Consider the following 22,645-nt stretch of genomic DNA (forward strand, 5'->3'; position numbering starts at 1 on the left):
TTTTTTTTTAATTTGCTTACCGGGCTAAAGGTTAGCATGCTTAAAATACGTAAGTCGTTTTGTTCAACAAATTGAAGTAGATAACTCATCAGTTGTTTGCATCAGAGCGACAATTTTTGAGATAGTTATTAAAACTGTTTAAAGGTTTTCAAACGTTGTTTCTCGTTGTATATCCTTTAATTCTAGAGTTAAATTGATAAATAACGTGTACAAATTTGTTTAACGCATTTGTTTTGGTTACTCGACGTCTCCGTTCTCGTGTAGCCTACATAATGCGTTTTTTTTTAATTTGCTTACCGGGCTAAAGGTTAGCATGCTTAAAATACGTAAGTCGTTTTGTTCAACAAATTTGAGTAGATAACTCATCAGTTGTTTGCATCAGAGCGACAATTTTTGAGATAGTTATTAAAACTGTTTAAAGGTTGTCAAACGTTGTTTCTCGTTGTATATCCTTTAATTCTAGAGTTAAATTGATAAATAACGTGTACGAATTTGTTTAACGCATTTGTTTTGGTTACTCGACGTCTCCGTTCTCGTGTAGCCTACATATTGCGTTTTTTTTAATTTGCTTACCGGGCTAAAGGTTAGCATGCTTAAAATACGTAAGTCGTTTTGTTCAACAAATTTAAGTAGATAACTCATTAGTGGTTTGCATCAGAGCGACAATTTTTGAGATAGTTATTAAAACTGTTTAAAGGTTGTCAAACGTTGTTTCTCGTTGTATATCCTTTAATTCTAGAGTTAAATTGATAAATAACGTGTACGAATTTGTTTAACGCATTTGTTTTGGTTACTCGACGGCTCCGTTCTCGTGTAGCCTACATATTGCGTTTTTTTTTTAAATTGCTTACCGGGCTAAAGGTTAGCATGCTTAAAATACGTAAGTCGTTTTGTTCAACAAATTTAAGTAGATAACTCCTCAGTTGTTTGCAGCAGAGCGACGATTTTTGAGATAGTTATTAAAACTGTTTAAAGGTTGTCAAACGTTGTTTCTCGTTGTATATCCTTTAATTCTAGAGTTAAATTGATAAATAACGTGTACGAATTTGTTTAACGCATTTGTTTTGGTTACTCGACGTCTCCGTTCTCGTGTAGCCTACATATTGCGTTTTTTTTTTTAATTTGCTTACCGGGCTAAAGGTTAGCATGCTTAAAATACGTAAGTCGTTTTGTTCAACAAATTTAAGTAGATAACTCATCAGTTGTTTGCATCAGAGCGACGATTTTTGAGATAGTTATTAAAACTGTTTAAAGGTTGTCAAATGTTGTTTCTCGTTGTATATCCTTTAATTCTAGAGTTAAATTGATAAATAACGTGTACGAATTTGTTTAACGCATTTGTTTTGGTTACTCGACGGCTCTGTTCTCGTGTAGCCTACATATTGCGTTTTTTTTTTAATTTGCTTACCGGGCTAAAGGTTAGCATGCTTAAAATACGTAAGTCGTTTTGTTCAACAAATTTAAGTAGATAACTCATCAGTTGTTTGCATCAGAGCGACAATTTTTGAGATAGTTATTAAAACTGTTTAAAGGTAGTCAAACGTTGTTTCTCGTTGTATATCCTTTAATTCTAGAGTTAAATTGATAAATAACGTGTACGAATTTGTTTAACGCATTTGTCTTGGTTACTCGACGGCTCCGTTCTCGTGTAGCCTACATATTGCGTTTTTTTTAATTTGCTTACCGGGCTAAAGGTTAGCATGCTTAAAATACGTAAGTCGTTTTGTTCAACAAATTTAAGTATATAACTCATCAGTTGTTTGCATCAGAGCGACAATTTTTGAGATAGTTATTAAAACTGTTTAAAGGTTGTAAAACGTTGTTTCTCGTTGTATATCCTTTAATTCTAGAGTTAAATTGATAAATAACGTGTACGAATTTGTTTAACGCATTTGTTTTGGTTACTCGACGTCTCCGTTCTCGTGTAGCCTACATATTGCGTTTTTTTTTAATTTGCTTACCGGGCTAAAGGTTAACATGCTTAAAATACGTAAGTCGTTTTGTTCAACAAATTTAAGTAGATAACTCATCAGTTGTTTGCATCAGAGCGACGATTTTTGAGATAGTTATTAAAACTGTTTAAAGGTTGTCAAATGTTGTTTCTCGTTGTATATCCTTTAATTCTAGAGTTAAATTGATAAATAACGTGTACGAAGGTTAGCATGCTTAAAATACGTAAGTCGTTTTGTTCAACAAATTTAAGTTGATAACTCATCAGTTGTTTGCATCAGAGCGACAATTTTTGAGATAGTTATTAAAACTGTTTAAAGGTTGTCAAACGTTGTTTCTCGTTGTATATCTTTTAATTCTAGAGTTAAATTGATAAATAACGTGTACGAATTTGTTTAACGCATTTGTTTTGGTTACTCGACGGCTCCGTTCTCGTGTAGCCTACATATTGCGTTTTTTTTTAATTTGCTTACCGGGCTAAAGGTTAGCATGCTTAAAATACGTAGGTCGTTTTGTTCAACAAATTTAAGTAGATAACTCCTCAGTTGTTTGCATCAGAGCGACGATTTTTGAGATAGTTATTAAAACTGTTTAAAGGTTGTAAAACGTTGTTTCTCGTTGTATATCCTTTAATTCTAGAGTTAAATTGATAAATAACGTGTACGAATTTGTTTAACGCATTTGTTTTGGTTACTCGACGTCTCCGTTCTCGTGTAGCCTACATATTGCTTTTTTTTTTTAATTTGCTTACCGGGCTAAAGGTTAGCATGCTTAAAATACGTAAGTCGTTTTGTTCAACAAATTTAAGTAGATAACTCATCAGTTGTTTGCATCAGAGCGACAATTTTTGAGATAGTTATTAAAACTGTTTAAAGGTTGTAAAACGTTGTTTCTCGTTGTATATCCTTTAATTCTAGAGTTAAATTGATAAATAACGTGTACGAATTTGTTTAACGCATTTGTTTTAGTTACTCGACGTCTCCGTTCTCGTGTAGCCTACATATTGCGTTTTTTTTTTAATTTGCTTACCGGGCTAAAGGTTAACATGCTTAAAATACGTAAGTCGTTTTGCTCAACAAATTTAAGTAGATAACTCATCAGTTGTTTGCATCAGAGCGACAATTTTTGAGATAGTTATTAAAACTGTTTAAAGGTTGTCAAACGTTGTTTCTCGTTGTATATCCTTTAATTCTAGAATTAAATTGATAAATAACGTGTACGAATTTGTTTAACGCATTTGTTTTGGTTACTCGACGGCTCAGTTCTCGTGTAGCCTACATATTGCGTTTTTTTTTAATTTGCTTACCGGGCTAAAGGTTAGCATGCTTAAAATACGTAAGTCGTTTTGTTCAACAAATTTAAGTAGATAACTCATCAGTTGTTTGCATCAGAGCGACAATTTTTGAGATAGTTATTAAAACTGTTTAAAGGTTGTCAAACGTTGTTTCTCGTTGTATATCCTTTAATTCTAGAGTTAAATTGATAAATAACGTGTACGAATTTGTTTAACGCATTTGTTTTGGTTACTCGACGGCTCAGTTCTCGTGTAGCCTACATATTGCGTTTTTTTTTTAATTTGCTTACCGGGCTAAAGGTTAGCATGCTTGAAATACGTAAGTCGTTTTGTTCAACAAATTTAAGTAGATAACTCATCAGTTGTTTGCATCAGAGCGACGATTTTTGAGATAGTTATTAAAACTGTTTAAAGGTTGTCAAACGTTGTTTCTCGTTGTATATCCTTTAATTCTAGAGTCAAATTGATAAATAACGTGTACGAATTTGTTTAACGCATTTGTTTTGGTTACTCGACGTCTCCGTTCTCGTGTAGCCTACATATTGCGTTTTTTTTTTTAATTTGCTTACCGGGCTAAAGGTTAGCATGCTTAAAATACGTAAGTCGTTTTGTTCAACAAATTTAAGTAGATAACTCCTCAGTTGTTTGCATCAGAGCGACAATTTTTGAGATAGTTATTAAAACTGTTTAAAGGTTGTCAAACGTTGTTTCTCGTTGTATATCCTTTAATTCTAGAGTTAAATTGATAAATAACGTGTACGAATTTGTTTAATGCATTTGTTTTGGTTACTCGACGTCTCCGTTCTCGTGTAGCCTACATATTGCGTTTTTTTTAATTTGCTTACCGGGCTAAAGGTTAGCATGCTTAAAATACGTAAGTCGTTTTGTTCAACAAATTTAAGTAGATAACTCATCAGTTGTTTGCATCAGAGCGACGATTTTTGAGATAGTTATTAAAACTGTTTAAAGGTTGTCAAACCTTGTTTCTCGTTGTATATCCTTTAATTCTAGAGTTAAATTGATAAATAACGTGTACGAATTTGTTTAACGCATTTGTTTTGGTTACTCGACGTCTCCTTTCTCGTGTAGCATACATATTGCGTTTTTTTTTTAATTTGCTTACCGGGCTAAAGGTTAGCATGCTTAAAATACGTAAGTCGTTTTGTTCAACAAATTTAAGTAGATAACTCATCAGTTGTTTGCATCAGAGCGACGATTTTTGAGATAGTTATTAAAATTGTTTAAAGGTTGTCAAACGTTGTTTCTCGTTGTATATCCTTTAATTCTAGAGTTAAATTGATAAATAACGTGTACGAATTTGTTTAACGCATTTGTTTTGGTTACTCGACGGCCCCGTTCTCGTGTAGCCTACATATTGCGTTTTTTTTTAATTTGCTTTCCGGGCTAAAGGTTAGCATGCTTAAAATACGTAAGTCGTTTTGTTCAACAAATTTAAGTAGATAACTCCTCAGTTGTTTGCATCAGAGCGACAATTTTTGAGATAGTTATTAAAACTGTTTAAAGGTTGTCAAACGTTGTTTCTCATTGTATATCCTTTAATTCTAGAGTTAAATTTATAAATAACGTGTACGAATTTGTTTAACGCATTTGTTTTGGTTACTCGACGTCTCCGTTCTCGTGTAGCCTACATATTGCGTTTTTTTTAATTTGCTTACCGGGCTAAAGGTTAGCATGCTTAAAATACGTAAGTCGTTTTGTTCAACAAATTTAAGTAGATAACTCATCAGTTGTTTGCATCAGAGCGACAATTTTTGAGATAGTTATTAAAACTGTTTAAAGGTTGTCAAACGTTGTTTCTCGTTGTATATCCTTTAATTCTAGAGTTAAATTGATAAATAACGTGTACGAATTTGTTTAACGCATTTGTTTTGGTTACTCGACGTCTCCGTTCTCGTGTAGCCTACATATTGCGTTTTTTTTTAATTTGCTTACCGGGCTAAAGGTTAACATGCTTAAAATACGTAAGTCGTTTTGTTCAACAAATTTAAGTAGATAACTCATCAGTTGTTTGCATCAGAGCGACGATTTTTGAGATAGTTATTAAAACTGTTTAAAGGTTGTCAAATGTTGTTTCTCGTTGTATATCCTTTAATTCTAGAGTTAAATTGATAAATAACGTGTACGAAGGTTAGCATGCTTAAAATACGTAAGTCGTTTTGTTCAACAAATTTAAGTTGATAACTCATCAGTTGTTTGCATCAGAGCGACAATTTTTGAGATAGTTATTAAAACTGTTTAAAGGTTGTCAAACGTTGTTTCTCGTTGTATATCTTTTAATTCTAGAGTTAAATTGATAAATAACGTGTACGAATTTGTTTAACGCATTTGTTTTGGTTACTCGACGGCTCCGTTCTCGTGTAGCCTACATATTGCGTTTTTTTTTAATTTGCTTACCGGGCTAAAGGTTAGCATGCTTAAAATACGTAGGTCGTTTTGTTCAACAAATTTAAGTAGATAACTCCTCAGTTGTTTGCATCAGAGCGACGATTTTTGAGATAGTTATTAAAACTGTTTAAAGGTTGTAAAACGTTGTTTCTCGTTGTATATCCTTTAATTCTAGAGTTAAATTGATAAATAACGTGTACGAATTTGTTTAACGCATTTGTTTTGGTTACTCGACGTCTCCGTTCTCGTGTAGCCTACATATTGCTTTTTTTTTTAAATTTGCTTACCGGGCTAAAGGTTAGCATGCTTAAAATACGTAAGTCGTTTTGTTCAACAAATTTAAGTAGATAACTCATCAGTTGTTTGCATCAGAGCGACAATTTTTGAGATAGTTATTAAAACTGTTTAAAGGTTGTAAAACGTTGTTTCTCGTTGTATATCCTTTAATTCTAGAGTTAAATTGATAAATAACGTGTACGAATTTGTTTAACGCATTTGTTTTAGTTACTCGACGTCTCCGTTCTCGTGTAGCCTACATATTGCGTTTTTTTTTTAATTTGCTTACCGGGCTAAAGGTTAACATGCTTAAAATACGTAAGTCGTTTTGCTCAACAAATTTAAGTAGATAACTCATCAGTTGTTTGCATCAGAGCGACAATTTTTGAGATAGTTATTAAAACTGTTTAAAGGTTGTCAAACGTTGTTTCTCGTTGTATATCCTTTAATTCTAGAGTTAAATTGATAAATAACGTGTACGAATTTGTTTAACGCATTTGTTTTGGTTACTCGACGGCTCAGTTCTCGTGTAGCCTACATATTGCGTTTTTTTTTAATTTGCTTACCGGGCTAAAGGTTAGCATGCTTAAAATACGTAAGTCGTTTTGTTCAACAAATTTAAGTAGATAACTCATCAGTTGTTTGCATCAGAGCGACAATTTTTGAGATAGTTATTAAAACTGTTTAAAGGTTGTCAAACGTTGTTTCTCGTTGTATATCCTTTAATTCTAGAGTTAAATTGATAAATAACGTGTACGAATTTGTTTAACGCATTTGTTTTGGTTACTCGACGGCTCAGTTCTCGTGTAGCCTACATATTGCGTTTTTTTTTTTAATTTGCTTACCGGGCTAAAGGTTAGCATGCTTGAAATACGTAAGTCGTTTTGTTCAACAAATTTAAGTAGATAACTCATCAGTTGTTTGCATCAGAGCGACGATTTTTGAGATAGTTATTAAAACTGTTTAAAGGTTGTCAAACGTTGTTTCTCGTTGTATATCCTTTAATTCTAGAGTCAAATTGATAAATAACGTGTACGAATTTGTTTAACGCATTTGTTTTGGTTACTCGACGTCTCCGTTCTCGTGTAGCCTACATATTGCGTTTTTTTTTTTAATTTGCTTACCGGGCTAAAGGTTAGCATGCTTAAAATACGTAAGTCGTTTTGTTCAACAAATTTAAGTAGATAACTCCTCAGTTGTTTGCATCAGAGCGACAATTTTTGAGATAGTTATTAAAACTGTTTAAAGGTTGTCAAACGTTGTTTCTCGTTGTATATCCTTTAATTCTAGAGTTAAATTGATAAATAACGTGTACGAATTTGTTTAATGCATTTGTTTTGGTTACTCGACGTCTCCGTTCTCGTGTAGCCTACATATTGCGTTTTTTTTAATTTGCTTACCGGGCTAAAGGTTAGCATGCTTAAAATACGTAAGTCGTTTTGTTCAACAAATTTAAGTAGATAACTCATCAGTTGTTTGCATCAGAGCGACGATTTTTGAGATAGTTATTAAAACTGTTTAAAGGTTGTCAAACCTTGTTTCTCGTTGTATATCCTTTAATTCTAGAGTTAAATTGATAAATAACGTGTACGAATTTGTTTAACGCATTTGTTTTGGTTACTCGACGTCTCCTTTCTCGTGTAGCATACATATTGCGTTTTTTTTTTAATTTGCTTACCGGGCTAAAGGTTAGCATGCTTAAAATACGTAAGTCGTTTTGTTCAACAAATTTAAGTAGATAACTCATCAGTTGTTTGCATCAGAGCGACGATTTTTGAGATAGTTATTAAAATTGTTTAAAGGTTGTCAAACGTTGTTTCTCGTTGTATATCCTTTAATTCTAGAGTTAAATTGATAAATAACGTGTACGAATTTGTTTAACGCATTTGTTTTGGTTACTCGACGGCCCCGTTCTCGTGTAGCCTACATATTGCGTTTTTTTTTAATTTGCTTTCCGGGCTAAAGGTTAGCATGCTTAAAATACGTAAGTCGTTTTGTTCAACAAATTTAAGTAGATAACTCCTCAGTTGTTTGCATCAGAGCGACAATTTTTGAGATAGTTATTAAAACTGTTTAAAGGTTGTCAAACGTTGTTTCTCATTGTATATCCTTTAATTCTAGAGTTAAATTTATAAATAACGTGTACGAATTTGTTTAACGCATTTGTTTTGGTTACTCGACGTCTCCGTTCTCGTGTAGCCTACATATTGCGTTTTTTTTAATTTGCTTACCGGGCTAAAGGTTAGCATGCTTAAAATACGTAAGTCGTTTTGTTCAACAAATTTAAGTAGATAACTCATCAGTTGTTTGCATCAGAGCGACAATTTTTGAGATAGTTATTAAAACTGTTTAAAGGTTGTCAAACGTTGTTTCTCGTTGTATATCCTTTAATTCTAGAGTTAAATTGATAAATAACGTGTACGAATTTGTTTAACGCATTTGTTTTGGTTACTCGACGTCTCCGTTCTCGTGTAGCCTACATATTGCGTTTTTTTTTTAATTTGCTTACCGGGCTAAAGGTTAGCATGCTTAAAATACGTAAGTCGTTTTGTTCAACAAATTTAAGTAGATAACTCCTCAGTTGTTTGCATCAGAGCGACAATTTTTGAGATAGTTATTAAAACTGTTTAAAGATTGTCAAACGTTGTTTCTCGTTGTATATCCTTTAAATCTAGAGTTAAATTGATAAATAACGTGTACGAATTTGTTTAACGCATTTGTTTTGGTTACTCGACGTCTCCGTACTCGTGTAGCCTACATATTGCGTTTTTTTTTTATTTGCTTACCGGGCTAAAGGTTAGCATGCTTAAAATACGTAAGTCGTTTTGTTCAACAAATTTAAGTAGATAACTCATCAGTTGTTTGCATCAGAGCGACAATTTTTGAGATAGTTATTAAAACTGTTTAAAGGTTGTCAAACGTTGTTTCTCGTTGTATATCCTTTAATTCTAGAGTTAAATTGATAAATAACGTGTACGAATTTGTTTAACGCATTTGTTTTGGTTACTCGACGTCTCCGTTCTCGTGTAGCCTACATATTGCGTTTTTTTTTTAATTTGCTTACCGGGCTAAAGGTTAGCATGCTTAAAATACGTAAGTCGTTTTGTTCAACAAATTTAAGTAGATAACTCCTCAGTTCTTTGCATCAGAGCGACAATTTTTGAGATAGTTATTAAAACTGTTTAAAGGTTGTCAAACGTTGTTTCTCGTTGTATATCCTTTAATTCTAGAGTTAAATTGATAAATAACGTGTACGAATTTGTTTAACGCATTTGTTTTGGTTACTCGACGGCTCCGTTCTCGTGTAGCCTACACATTGCGTTTTTTTTTTTTAATTTGCTTACCGGGCTAAAGGTTAGCATGCTTAAAATACGTAAGTCGTTTTGTTCAACAAATTTAAGTAGATAACTCCTCAGTTGTTTGCATCAGAGCGACGATTTTTGAGATAGTTATTAAAACTGTTCAAAGGTTGTCAAACGTTGTTTCTCGTTGTATATCCTTTAATTCTAGAGTTAAATTGATAAATAACGTGTACGAATTTGTTTAACGCATTTGTTTTGGTTACTCGACGTCTCCGTTCTCGTGTAGCCTACATATTGCGTTTTTTTTTTAATTTGCTTACCGGGCTAAAGGTTAGCATGCTTAAAATACGTAAGTCGTTTTGTTCAACAAATTTAAGTAGATAACTCATCAGTTGTTTGCATCAGAGCGACAATTTTTGAGATAGTTATTAAAACTGTTTAAAGGTTGTCAAACGTTGTTTCTCGTTGTATATCCTTTAATTCTAGAGTTAAATTGATAAATAACGTGTACGAATTTGTTTAACGCATTTGTTTTGGTTACTCGACGGCTCAGTTCTCGTGTAGCCTACATATTGCGTTTTTTTTTTAATTTCCTTACCGGGCTAAAGGTTAGCATGCTTAAAATACGTAAGTCGTTTTGTTCAACAAATTTAAGTAGATAACTCATCAGTTGTTTGCATCAGAGCGACAATTTTTGAGATAGTTATTAAAACGGTTTAAAGGTTGTCAAACGTTGTTTCTCGTTGTATATCCTTTAATTCTAGAGTTAAATTGATAAATAACGTGTACGAATTTGTTTAACGCATTTGTTTTGGTTACTCGACGTCTCCGTTCTCGTGTAGCCTACATATTGCGTTTTTTTTTTAATTTGCTTACCGGGCTAAAGGTTAGCATGCTTAAAATACGTAAGTCGTTTTGTTCAACAAATTTAAGTAGATAACTCATCAGTTGTTTGCATCAGAGCGAAAATTTTTTAGATAGTTATTAAAACTGTTTAAAGGTTGTCAAACGTTGTATATCCTTTAATTCTAGAGTTAAATTGATAAATAACGTGTACGAATTTGTTTAACGCATTTGTTTTGGTTACTCGACGGCTCAGTTCTCGTGTAGCCTACATATTGCGTTTTTTTTTTAATTTGCTTACCGGGCTAAAGGTTAGCATGCTTAAAATACGTAAGTCGTTTTGTTCAACAAATTTAAGTAGATAACTCATCAGTTGTTTGCATCAGAGCGACAATTTTTGAGATAGTTATTAAAACTGTTTAAAGGTTGTCAAACGTTGTTTCTCGTTGTATATCCTTTAATTCTAGAGTTAATTTGATAAATAACGTGTACGAATTTGTTTAACGCATTTGTTTTGGTTACTCGACGGCTCAGTTCTCGTGTAGCCTACATATTGCGTTTTTTTTTTAATTTGCTTACCGGGCTAAAGGTTAGCATGCTTAAAATACGTAAGTCGTTTTGTTCAACAAATTTAAGTAGATAACTCATCAGTTGTTTGCATCAGAGCGACAATTTTTGAGATAGTTATTAAAACTGTTTAAAGGTTGTCAAACGTTGTTTCTCGTTGTATATCCTTTAATTCTAGAGTTAAATTGATAAATAACGTGTACGAATTTGTTTAACGCATTTGTTTTGGTTACTCGACGGCTCAGTTCTCGTGTAGCCTACATATTGCGTTTTTTTTTTTTAATTTGCTTACCGGGCTAAAAGTTAGCATGCTTAAAATACGTAAGTCGTTTTGTTCAACAAATTTAAGTAGATAACTCATCAGTTGTTTGCATCAGAGCGACGATTTTTGAGATAGTTATTAAAACTGTTTAAAGGTTGTCAAACGTTGTTTCTCGTTGTATATCCTTTAATTCTATAGTCAAATTGATAAATAACGTGTACGAATTTGTTTAACGCATTTGTTTTGGTTACTCGACGTCTCGGTTCTCGTGTAGCCTACATATTGCGTTTTTTTTTTAATTTGCTTACCGGGCTAAAGGTTTGCATGCTTAAAATACGTAAGTCGTTTTGTTCAACAAATTTAAGTAGATAACTCCTCAGTTGTTTGCATCAGAGCGACAATTTTTGAGATAGTTATTAAAACTGTTTAAAGGTTGTCAGGTGTACGAATTTGTTTAACGCATTTGTTTTGGTTACTCGACGTCTCCGTTCTCGTGTAGCCTACATATTGCGTTTTTTTTTTAATTTGCTTACCGGGCTAAAGGTTAGCATGCTTAAAATACGTAAGTCGTTTTGTTCAACAAATTTAAGTAGATAACTCATCAGTTGTTTGCATCAGAGCGACGATTTTTGAGATAGTTATTAAAACTGTTTAAAGGTTGTCAAACGTTGTTTCTCGTTGTATATCCTTTAATTCTAGAGTTAAATTGATAAATAACGTGTACGAATTTGTTTAACGCATTTGTTTTGGTTACTCGACGCCTCCGTTCTCGTGTAGCCTACATATTGCGTTTTTTTTTTAATTTGCTTACCGGGCTAAAGGTTAGCATGCTTAAAATACGTAAGTCGTTTTGTTCAACAAATTTAAGTAGATAACTCATCAGTTGTTTGCATCAGAGCGACGATTTTTGAGATAGTTATTAAAACTGTTTAAAGGTTGTCAAACGTTGTTTCTCGTTGTATATCCTTTAATTCTAGAGTCAAATTAATAAATAACGTGTACGAATTTGTTTAACGCATTTGTTTTGGTTACTCGACGTCTCCGTTCTCGTGTAGCCTACATATTGCGTTTTTTTTTTTAATTTGCTTACCGGGCTAAAGGTTAGCATGCTTAAAATACGTAAGTCGTTTTGTTCAACAAATTTAAGTAGATAACTCATCAGTTGTTTGCATCAGAGCGACGATTTTTGAGATAGTTATTAAAACTGTTTAAAGGTTGTCAAACGTTGTTTCTCGTTGTATATCCTTTAATTCTAGAGTTAAATTGATAAATAACGTGTACGAATTTGTTTAACGCATTTGTTTTGGTAACTCGACGTCTCCGTTCTCGTGTAGCCTACATATTGCGTTTTTTTTTTTAATTTGCTTACCGGGCTAAAGGTTAGCATGCTTAAAATACGTAAGTCGTTTTGTTCAACAAATTTAAGTAGATAACTCCTCAGTTGTTTGCATCAGAGCGACAATTTTTGAGATAGTTATTAAAACTGTTTAAAGGTTGTCAAACGTTGTTTCTCGTTGTATATCCTTTAATTCTAGAGTTAAATTGATAAATAACGTGTACGAATTTGTTTAACGCATTTGTTTTGGTTACTCGACGTCTCCGTTCTCGTGTAGCCTACATATTGCGTTTTTTTAATTTGCTTACCGGGCTAAAGGTTAGCATGCTTAAAATACGTAAGTCGTTTTGTTCAACAAATTTAAGTAGATAACTCATCAGTTGTTTGCATCAGAGCGACAATTTTTGAGATAGTTATTAAAACTGTTTAAAGGTTGTCAAACGTTGTTTCTCGTTGTATATCCTTTAATTCTAGAGTTAAATTGATAAATAACGTGTACGAATTTGTTTAACGCATTTGTTTTGGTTACTCGACGTCTCCGTTCTCGTGTAGCCTACATATTGCGTTTTTTTTGTAATTTGCTTACCGGGCTAAAGGTTAGCATGCTTAAAATACGTAAGTCGTTTTGTTCAACAAATTTAAGTAGATAACTCCTCAGTTGTTTGCATCAGAGCGACAATTTTTGAGATAGTTATTAAAACTGTTTAAAGGTTGTCAAACGTTGTTTCTCGTTGTATATCCTTTAATTCTAGAGTTAAATTGATAAATAACGTGTACGAATTTGTTTAACGCATTTGTTTTGGTTACTCGACGTCTCCGTTCTCGTGTAGCCTACATATTGCGTTTTTTTTTTAATTTGCTTACCGGGCTAAAGGTTAGCATGCTTAAAATACGTAAGTCGTTTTGTTCAACAAATTTAAGTAGATAACTCATCAGTTGTTTGCATCAGAGCGACAATTTTTGAGATAGTTATTAAAACTGTTTAAAGGTTGTCAAACGTTGTTTCTCGTTGTATATCCTTTAATTCTAGAGTTAAATTGATAAATAACGTGTACGAATTTGTTTAACGCATTTGTTTTGGTTACTCGACGTCTCCGTTCTCGTGTAGCCTACATATTGCGTTTTTTTTTTTAATTTGCTTACCGGGCTAAAGGTTAGCATGCTTAAAATACGTAAGTCGTTTTGTTCAACAAATTTAAGTAGATAACTCCTCAGTTGTTTGCATCAGAGCGACAATTTTTGAGATAGTTATTAAAACTGTTTAAAGGTTGTCAAACGTTGTTTCTCGTTGTATATCCTTTAATTCTAGAGTTAAATTGATAAATAACGTGTACGAATTTGTTTAACGCATTTGTTTTGGTTACTCGACGGCTCCGTTCTCGTGTAGCCTACATATTGCGTTTTTTTTTTTAATTTGCTTACCGGGCTAAAGGTTAGCATGCTTAAAATACGTAAGTCGTTTTGTTCAACAAATTTAAGTAGATAACTCCTCAGTTGTTTGCATTAGAGCAACGATTTTTGAGATAGTTATTAAAACTGTTTAAAGGTGGTCAAACGTTGTTTCTCGTTGTATATCCTTTAATTCTAGAGTTAAATTGATAAATAACGTGTACGAATTTGTTTAACGCATTTGTTTTGGTTACTCGACAGCTCAGTTCTCGTGTAGCCTACATATTGCGTTTTTTTTTTAATTTGCTTACCGGGCTAAAGGTTAGCATGCTTAAAATACGTAAGTCGTTTTGTTCAACAAATTTCAGTAGATAACTCATCAGTTGTTTGCATCAGAGCGACAATTTTTGAGATAGTTATTAAAACTGTTTAAAGGTTGTCAAACGTTGTTTCTCGTTGTATATCCTTTAATTCTAGAGTTAAATTGATAAATAACGTGTACGAATTTGTTTAACGCATTTGTTTTGGTTACTCGACGTCTCCGTTCTCGTGTAGCCTACATATTGCGTTTTTTTTTTAATTTGCTTACCGGGCTAAAGGTTAGCATGCTTAAAATACGTAAGTCGTTTTGTTCAACAAATTTAAGTAGATAACTCCTCAGTTGTTTGCATCAGAGCGACAATTTTTGAGATAGTTATTAAAACTGTTTAAAGGTTGTCAAACGTTGTTTCTCGTTGTATATCCTTTAATTCTAGAGTTAAATTGATAAATAACGTGTACGAATTTGTTTAACGCATTTGTTTTGGTTACTCGACGGCTCCGTTCTCGTGTAGCCTACATATTGCGTTTTTTTTTTTAATTTGCTTACCGGGCTAAAGGTTAGCATGCTTAAAATACGTAAGTCGTTTTGTTCAACAAATTTAAGTAGATAACTCATCAGTTGTTTGCATCAAAGCGACAATTTTTGAGATAGTTATTAAAACTGTTTAAAGGTTGTCAAACGTTGTTTCTCGTTGTATATCCTTTAATTCTAGAGTTAAATTGATAAATAACGTGTACGAATTTGTTTAACGCATTTGTTTTGGTTACTCGACGGCTCAGTTCTCGTGTAGCCTACATATTGCGTTTTTTTTTTAATTTGCTTACCGGGCTAAAGGTAAGCATGCTTAAAATACGTAAGTCGTTTTGTTCAACAAATTTAAGTAGATAACTCATCAGTTGTTTGCATCAGAGCGACAATTTTTGAGATAGTTATTAAAACTGTTTAAAGGTTGTCAAACGTTGTTTCTCGTTATATATCCTTTAATTCTAGAGTTAAATTGATAAATAACGAGTACGAATTTGTTTAACGCATTTGTTTTGGTTACTCGACGGCTCCGTTCTCGTGTAGCCTACATATTGCGTTTTTTTTTTAATTTGCTTACCGGGCTAAAGGTTAGCATGCTTAAAATACGTAAGTCGTTTTGTTCAACAAATTTAAGTAGATAACTCATCAGTTGTTTGCATCAGAGCGACAATTTTTGAGATAGTTATTAAAACGGTTTAAAGGTTGTCAAACGTTGTTTCTCGTTGTATATCCTTTAATTCTAGAGTTAAATTGATAAATAATGTGTACGAATTTGTTCAACGCATTTGTTTTGGTTGCTCGACGTCTCCGTTCTCGTGTAGCCTACATATTGCGTTTTTTTTTTACTTTGCTTACCGGGCTAAAAGTTAACATGCTTAAAATACGTAAGTCGTTTTGTTCAACAAATTTAAGTAGATAACTCATCAGTTGTTTGCATCAGAGCGACAATTTTTGAGATAGTTATTAAAACTGTTTAAAGGTTGTCAAACGTTGTTTCTCGTTGTATATCCTTTAATTCTAGAGTTAAATTGATAAATAACGTGTACGAATTTGTTTAACGCATTTGTTTTGGTTACTCGACGTCTCCGTTCTCGTGTAGCCTACATATTGCGTTTTTTTTTTAATTTGCTTACCGGGCTAAAGGTTAGCATGCTTAAAATACGTAAGTCGTTTTGTTCAACAAATTTAAGTAGATAACTCATCAGTTGTTTGCATCAGAGCGACAATTTTTGAGATAGTTATTAAAACTGTTTAAAGGTTGTAAAACGTTGTTTCTCGTTGTATATCCTTTAATTCTAGAGTTAAATTGATAAATAACGTGTACGAATTTGTTTAACGCATTTGTTTTGGTTACTCGACGTCTCCGTTCTCGTGTAGCCTACATATTGCGTTTTTTTTTTAATTTGCTTACCGGGCTAAAGGTTAGCATGCTTAAAATACGTAAGTCGTTTTGTTCAACAAATTTAAGTAGATAACTCATCAGTTGTTTGCATCAGAGCGACAATTTTTGAGATAGTTATTAAAACGGTTTAAAGGTTGTCAAACGTTGTTTCTCGTTGTATATCCTTTAATTCTAGAGTTAAATTGATAAATAACGTGTACGAATTTGTTTAACGCATTTGTTTTGGTTACTCGACGGCTCAGTTCTCGTGTAGCCTACATATTGCGTTTTTTTTTTAATTTGCTTACCGGGCTAAAGGTTAGCATGCTTAAAATACGTAAGTCGTTTTGTTCAACAAATTTAAGTAGATAACTCATCAGTTGTTTGCATCAGAGCGACAATTTTTGAGATAGTTATTAAAACTGTTTAAAGGTTGTCAAACGTTGTTTCTCGTTGTATATCCTTTAATTCTAGAGTTAAATTGATAAATAACGTGTACGAATTTGTTTAACGCATTTGTTTTGGTTACTCGACGTCTCCGTTCTCGTGTAGCCTACATATTGCGTTTTTTTTTAATTTGCTTACCGGGCTAAAGGTTAGCATGCTTAAAATACGTAAGTCGTTTTGTTCAACAAATTTAAGTAGATAACTCATCAGTTGTTTGCATCAGAGCGACAATTTTTGAGATAGTTATTAAAACGGTTTAAAGGTTGTCAAACGTTGTTTCTCGTTGTATATCCTTTAATTCTAGAGTTAAATTGATAAATAAATTGTACGAATTTGTTTAACGCATTTGTTTTGGTTACTCGACGTCTCCGTTCTCGTGTAGCCTACATATTGCGTTTTTTTTTTAATTTGCTTACCGGGCTAAAGGTTAGCATGCTTAAAATACGTAAGTCGTTTTGTTCAACAAATTTAAGTAGATAACTCATCAGTTGTTTGCATCAGAGCGACAATTTTTGAGATAGTTATTAAAACTGTTTAAAGGTTGTCAAACGTTGTTTCTCGTTGTATATCCTTTAATTCTAGAGTTAAATTTATAAATAACGTGTACGAATTTGTTTAACGCATTTGTTTTGGTTACTCGACGGCTCAGTTCTCGTGTAGCCTACATATTGCGTTTTTTTTTTAATTTGCTTACCGGGCTAAAGGTTAGCATGCTTAAAATACGTAAGTCGTTTTGTTCAACAAATTTAAGTAGATAACTCATCAGTTGTTTGCATCAGAGCGACAATTTTTGAGATAGTTATTAAAACTGTTTAAAGGTTGTCAAACGTTGTTTCTCGTTGTATATCCTTTAATTCTAGAGTTAAATTGATAAATAACGTGTACGAATTTGTTTAACGCATTTGTTTTGGTTACTCGACGGCTCAGTTCTCGTGTAGCCTACATATTGCGTTTTTTTTTTAATTTGCTTACCGGGCTAAAGGTTAGCATGCTTAAAATACGTAAGTCGTTTTGTTCAACAAATTTAAGTAGATAACTCATCAGTTGTTTGCATCAGAGCGACAATTTTTGAGATAGTTATTAAAACTGTTTAAAGGTTGTCAAACGTTGTTTCTCGTTGTATACCCTTTAATTCTAGAGTTAAATTGATAAATAACGTGTACGAATTTGTTTAACGCATTTGTTTTGGTTACTCGACGGCTCAGCTCTCGTGTAGCCTACATATTGCGTTTTTTTTTTTTAATTTGCTTACCGGGCTAAAAGTTAGCATGCTTAAAATACGTAAGTCGTTTTGTTCAACAAATTTAAGTAGATAACTCATCAGTTGTTTGCATCAGAGCGACGATTTTTGAGATAGTTATTAAAACTGTTTAAAGGTTGTCAAACGTTGTTTCTCGTTGTATATCCTTTAATTCTAGAGTCAAATTGATAAATAACGTGTACGAATTTGTTTAACGCATTTGTTTTGGTTACTCGACGTCTCGGTTCTCGTGTAGCCTACATATTGCGTTTTTTTTTAATTTGCTTACCGGGCTAAAGGTTAGCATGCTTAAAATACGTAAGTCGTTTTGTTCAACAAATTTAAGTAGATAACTCCTCAGTTGTTTGCATCAGAGCGACAATTTTTGAGATAGTTATTAAAACTGTTTAAAGGTTGTCAAAGGTTGTTTCTCGTTGTATATCCTTTAATTCTAGAGTTAAATTGATAAATAACGTGTACGAATTTGTTTAACGCATTTGTTTTGGTTACTCGACGTCTCCGTTCTCGTGTAGCCTACATATTGCGTTTTTTTTTAATTTGCTTACCGGGCTAAAGGTTAGCATGCTTAAAATACGTAAGTCGTTTTGTTCAACAAATTTAAGTAGATAACTCATCAGTTGTTTGCATCAGAGCGACGATTTTTGAGATAGTTATTAAAACTGTTTAAAGGTTGTCAAACGTTGTTTCTCGTTGTATATCCTTTAATTCTAGAGTTAAATTGATAAATAACGTGTACGAATTTGTTTAACGCATTTGTTTTGGTTACTCGACGTCTCCGTTCTCGTGTAGCCTACATATTGCGTTTTTTTTTAATTTGCTTACCGGGCTAAAGGTTAGCATGCTTAAAATACGTAAGTCGTTTTGTTCAACAAATTTAAGTAGATAACTCATCAGTTGTTTGCATCAGAGCGACGATTTTTGAGATAGTTATTAAAACTGTTTAAAGGTTGTCAAACGTTGTTTCTCGTTGTATATCCTTTAATTCTAGAGTCAAATTGATAAATAACGTGTACGAATTTGTTTAACGCATTTGTTTTGGTTACTCGAGGTCTCGGTTCTCGTGTAGCCTACATATTGCGTTTTTTTTTTAATTTGCTTACCGGGCTAAAGGTTAGCATGCTTAAAATACGTAAGTCGTTTTGTTCAACAAATTTAAGTAGATAACTCCTCAGTTGTTTGCATCAGAGCGACAATTTTTGAGATAGTTATTAAAACTGTTTAAAGGTTGTCAAACGTTGTTTCTCGTTGTATATCCTTTAATTCTAGAGTTAAATTGATAAATAACGTGTACGAATTTGTTTAACGCATTTGTTTTGGTTACTCGACGTCTCCGTTCTCGTGTAGCCTACATATTGCGTTTTTTTTAATTTGCTTACCGGGCTAAAGGTTAGCATGCTTAAAATACGTAAGTCGTTTTGTTCAACAAATTTAAGTAGATAACTCATCAGTTGTTTGCATCAGAGCGACAATTTTTGAGATAGTTATTAAAACTGTTTAAAGGTTGTCAAACGTTGTTTCTCGTTGTATATCCTTTAATTCTAGAGTTAAATTGATAAATAACGTGTACGAATTTGTTTAACGCATTTTTTTTGGTTACTCGACGTCTCCGTTCTCGTGTAGCCTACATATTGCGTTTTTTTTTGTAATTTGCTTACCGGGCTAAAGGTTAGCATGCTCAAAATACGTAAGTCGTTTTGTTCAACAAATTTAAGTAGATAACTCCTCAGTTGTTTGCATCAGAGCGACAATTTTTGAGATAGTTATTAAAACTGTTTAAAGGTTGTCAATCGTTGTTTCTCGTTGTATATCCTATAATTCTAGAGTTAAATTGATAAATAACGTGTACGAATTTGTTTAACGCATTTGTTTTGGTTACTCGACGTCTCCGTTCTCGTGTAGCCTACATATTGCGTTTTTTTTTTAATTTGCTTACCGGGCTAAAGGTTAGCATGCTTAAAATACGTAAGTCGTTTTGTTCAACAAATTTAAGTAGATAACTCATCAGTTGTTTGCATCAGAGCGACAATTTTTGAGATAGTTATTAAAACTGTTTAAAGGTTGTCAAACGTTGTTTCTCGTTGTATATCCTTTAATTCTAGAGTTAAATTGATAAATAACGTGTACGAATTTGTTTAACGCATTTGTTTTGGTTACTCGACGTCTCCGATCTCGTGTAGCCTACATATTGCGTTTTTTTTTTATTTGCTTACCGGGCTAAAGGTTAGCATGCTTAAAATACGTAAGTCGTTTTGTTCAACAAATTTAAGTAGATAACTCCTCAGTTGTTTGCATCAGAGCGACAATTTTTGAGATAGTTATTAAAACTGTTTAAAGGTTGTCAAACGTTGTTTCTCGTTGTATATCCTTTAATTCTAGAGTTAAATTGATAAATAACGTGTACGAATTTGTTTAACGCATTTGTTTTGGTAACTCGACGTCTCCGTTCTCGTGTAGCCTACATATTGCGTCTTTTTTTTAATTTGCTTACCGGGCTAAAGGTTAGCATGCTTAAAATACGTAAGTCGTTTTGTTCAACAAATTTAAGTAGATAACTCATCAGTTGTTTGCATCAGAGCGACAATTTTTGAGATAGTTATTAAAACTGTTTAAAGGTTGTCAAACGTTGTTTCTCGTTGTATATCCTTTAATTCTAGAGTTAAATTGATAAATAACGTGTACGAATTTGTTTAACGCATTTGTTTTGGTTACTCGACGGCTCAGTTCTCGTGTAGCCTACATATTGCGTTTTTTTTTTTAATTTGCTTACCGGGCTAAAGGTTAGCATGCTTAAAATACGTAAGTCGTTTTGTTCAACAAATTTAAGTAGATAACTCATCAGTTGTTTGCATCAGAGCGACAATTTTTGAGATAGTTATTAAAACTGTTTAAAGGTTGTCAAACGTTGTTTCTCGTTGTATATCCTTTAATTCTAGAGTTAAATTGATAAATAACGTGTACGAATTTGTTTAACGCATTTGTTTTGGTTACTCGACGTCTCCGTTCTCGTGTAGCCTACATATTGCGTTTTTTTTTTAATTTGCTTACCGGGCTAAAGGTTAGCATGCTTAAAATACGTAAGTCGTTTTGTTCAACAAATTTAAGTAGATAACTCATCAGTTGTTTGCATCAGAGCGACAATTTTTGAGATAGTTATTAAAACTGTTTAAAGGTTGTCAAACGTTGTTTCTCGTTGTATATCCTTTAATTCTAGAATTAAATTGATAAATAACGTGTACGAATTTGTTTAACGCATTTATTTTGGTTACTCGATGGCTCCGTTCTCGTGTAGCCTACATATTGCGTTTTTTTTTAATTTGCCTACCGGGCTAAAGGTTAGCATGCTTAAAATACGTAAGTCGTTTTGTTCAACAAATTTAAGTAGATAACTCCTCAGTTGTTAGCATCAGAGCGACGATTTTTGAGATAGTTATTAAAACTGTTTAAAGGTTGTCAAACGTTGTTTCTCGTTGTATATCCTTTAATTCTAGAGTTAAATTGATAAATAACGTGTACGAATTTGTTTAACGCATTTGTTTTGGTTACTCGACGGCTCCGTTCTCGTGTAGCCTACATATTGCGTTTTTTTTTTTAATTTGCTTACCGGACTAAAGGTTAGCATGCTTAAAATACGTAAGTCGTTTTGTTCAACAAATTTAAGTAGATAACTCCTCAGTTGTTTGCATCAGAGCGACAATTTTTGAGATAGTTATTAAAACTGTTTAAAGGTTGTCAAACGTTGTTTCTCGTTGTATATCCTTTAATTCTAGAGTCAAATTGATAAATAACGTGTACGAATTTGTTTAACGCATTTGTTTTGGTTACTCGACGTCTCCGTTCTCGTGTAGCCTACATATTGCGTTTTTTTTTTAATTTGCTTACCGGGCTAAAGGTTAGCATGCTTAAAATACGTTAGTCGTTTTGTTCAACAAATTTAAGTACATAACTCATCAGTTGTTTGCATCAGAGCGACAATATTTGAGATAGTTATTAAAACTGTTTAAAGGTTGTCAAACGTTGTTTCTCGTTGTATATCCTTTAATTCTAGAGTTAAATTGATAAATAACGTGTACGAATTTTTTTAACGCATTTGTTTTGGTTACTCGACGTCTCCGTTCTCGTGTAGCCTACATATTGCGTTTTTTTTTAATTTGCTTACCGGGCTAAAGGTTAGCATGCTTAAAATACGTAAGTCGTTTTCTTCAACAAATTTAAGTAGATAACTCATCAGTTGTTTGCATCAGAGCGACAATTTTTGAGATAGTTATTAAAACTGTTTAAAGGTTGTCAAACGTTGTTTCTCGTTTCATATCCTTTAATTCTAGAGTTAAATTGATAAATAACGTGTACGAATTTGTTTAACGCATTTGTTTGGGTTACTCGACGTCTCCGTTCTCGTGTAGCCTACATGTTGCGTTTTTTTTTTAATTTGCTTACCGGGCTAAAGGTTAGCATGCTTAAAATACGTAAGTCATTTTGTTCAACAAATTTAAGTAGATAACTTATCAGTTGTTTGCATCAGAGCGACAATTTTTGAGATAGTTATTAAAACTGTTTAAAGGTTGTCAAACGTTGTTTCTCGTTGTATATCCTTTAATTCTAGAGTCAAATTGATAAATAACGTGTACGAATTTGTTTAACGCATTTGTTTTGGTTACTCGACGTCTCCGTTCTCGTGTAGCCTACATATTGCGTTTTTTTTTAATTTGCTTACCTGGCTAAAGGTTAGCATGCTTAAAATACGTATGTCGTTTTGTTCAACAAATTTAAGTAGATAACTCATCAGTTGTTTGCATCAGAGCGGCAATTTTTGAGATAGTTATTAAAACTGTTTAAAGGTTGTCAAACGTTGTTTCTCGTTGTATATCCTTTAATTCTAGAGTTAAATTGATAAATAACGTGTACGAATTTGTTTAACGCATTTGTTTTGGTTACTCGACGGCTCCGTTCTCGTGTAGCCTACATATTGCGTTTTTTTTTAATTTGCTTACCGGGCTAAAGGTTAGCATGCTTAAAATACGTAAGTCGTTTTCTTCAACAAATTTAAGTAGATAACTCATCAGTTGTTTGCATCAGAGCGACAATTT

Source organism: Eurosta solidaginis, chromosome 5 (genome assembly GCF_040869045.1).
Source record: "Eurosta solidaginis isolate ZX-2024a chromosome 5, ASM4086904v1, whole genome shotgun sequence".
Taxonomy (NCBI): Eukaryota; Metazoa; Arthropoda; class Insecta; order Diptera; family Tephritidae; genus Eurosta; species Eurosta solidaginis.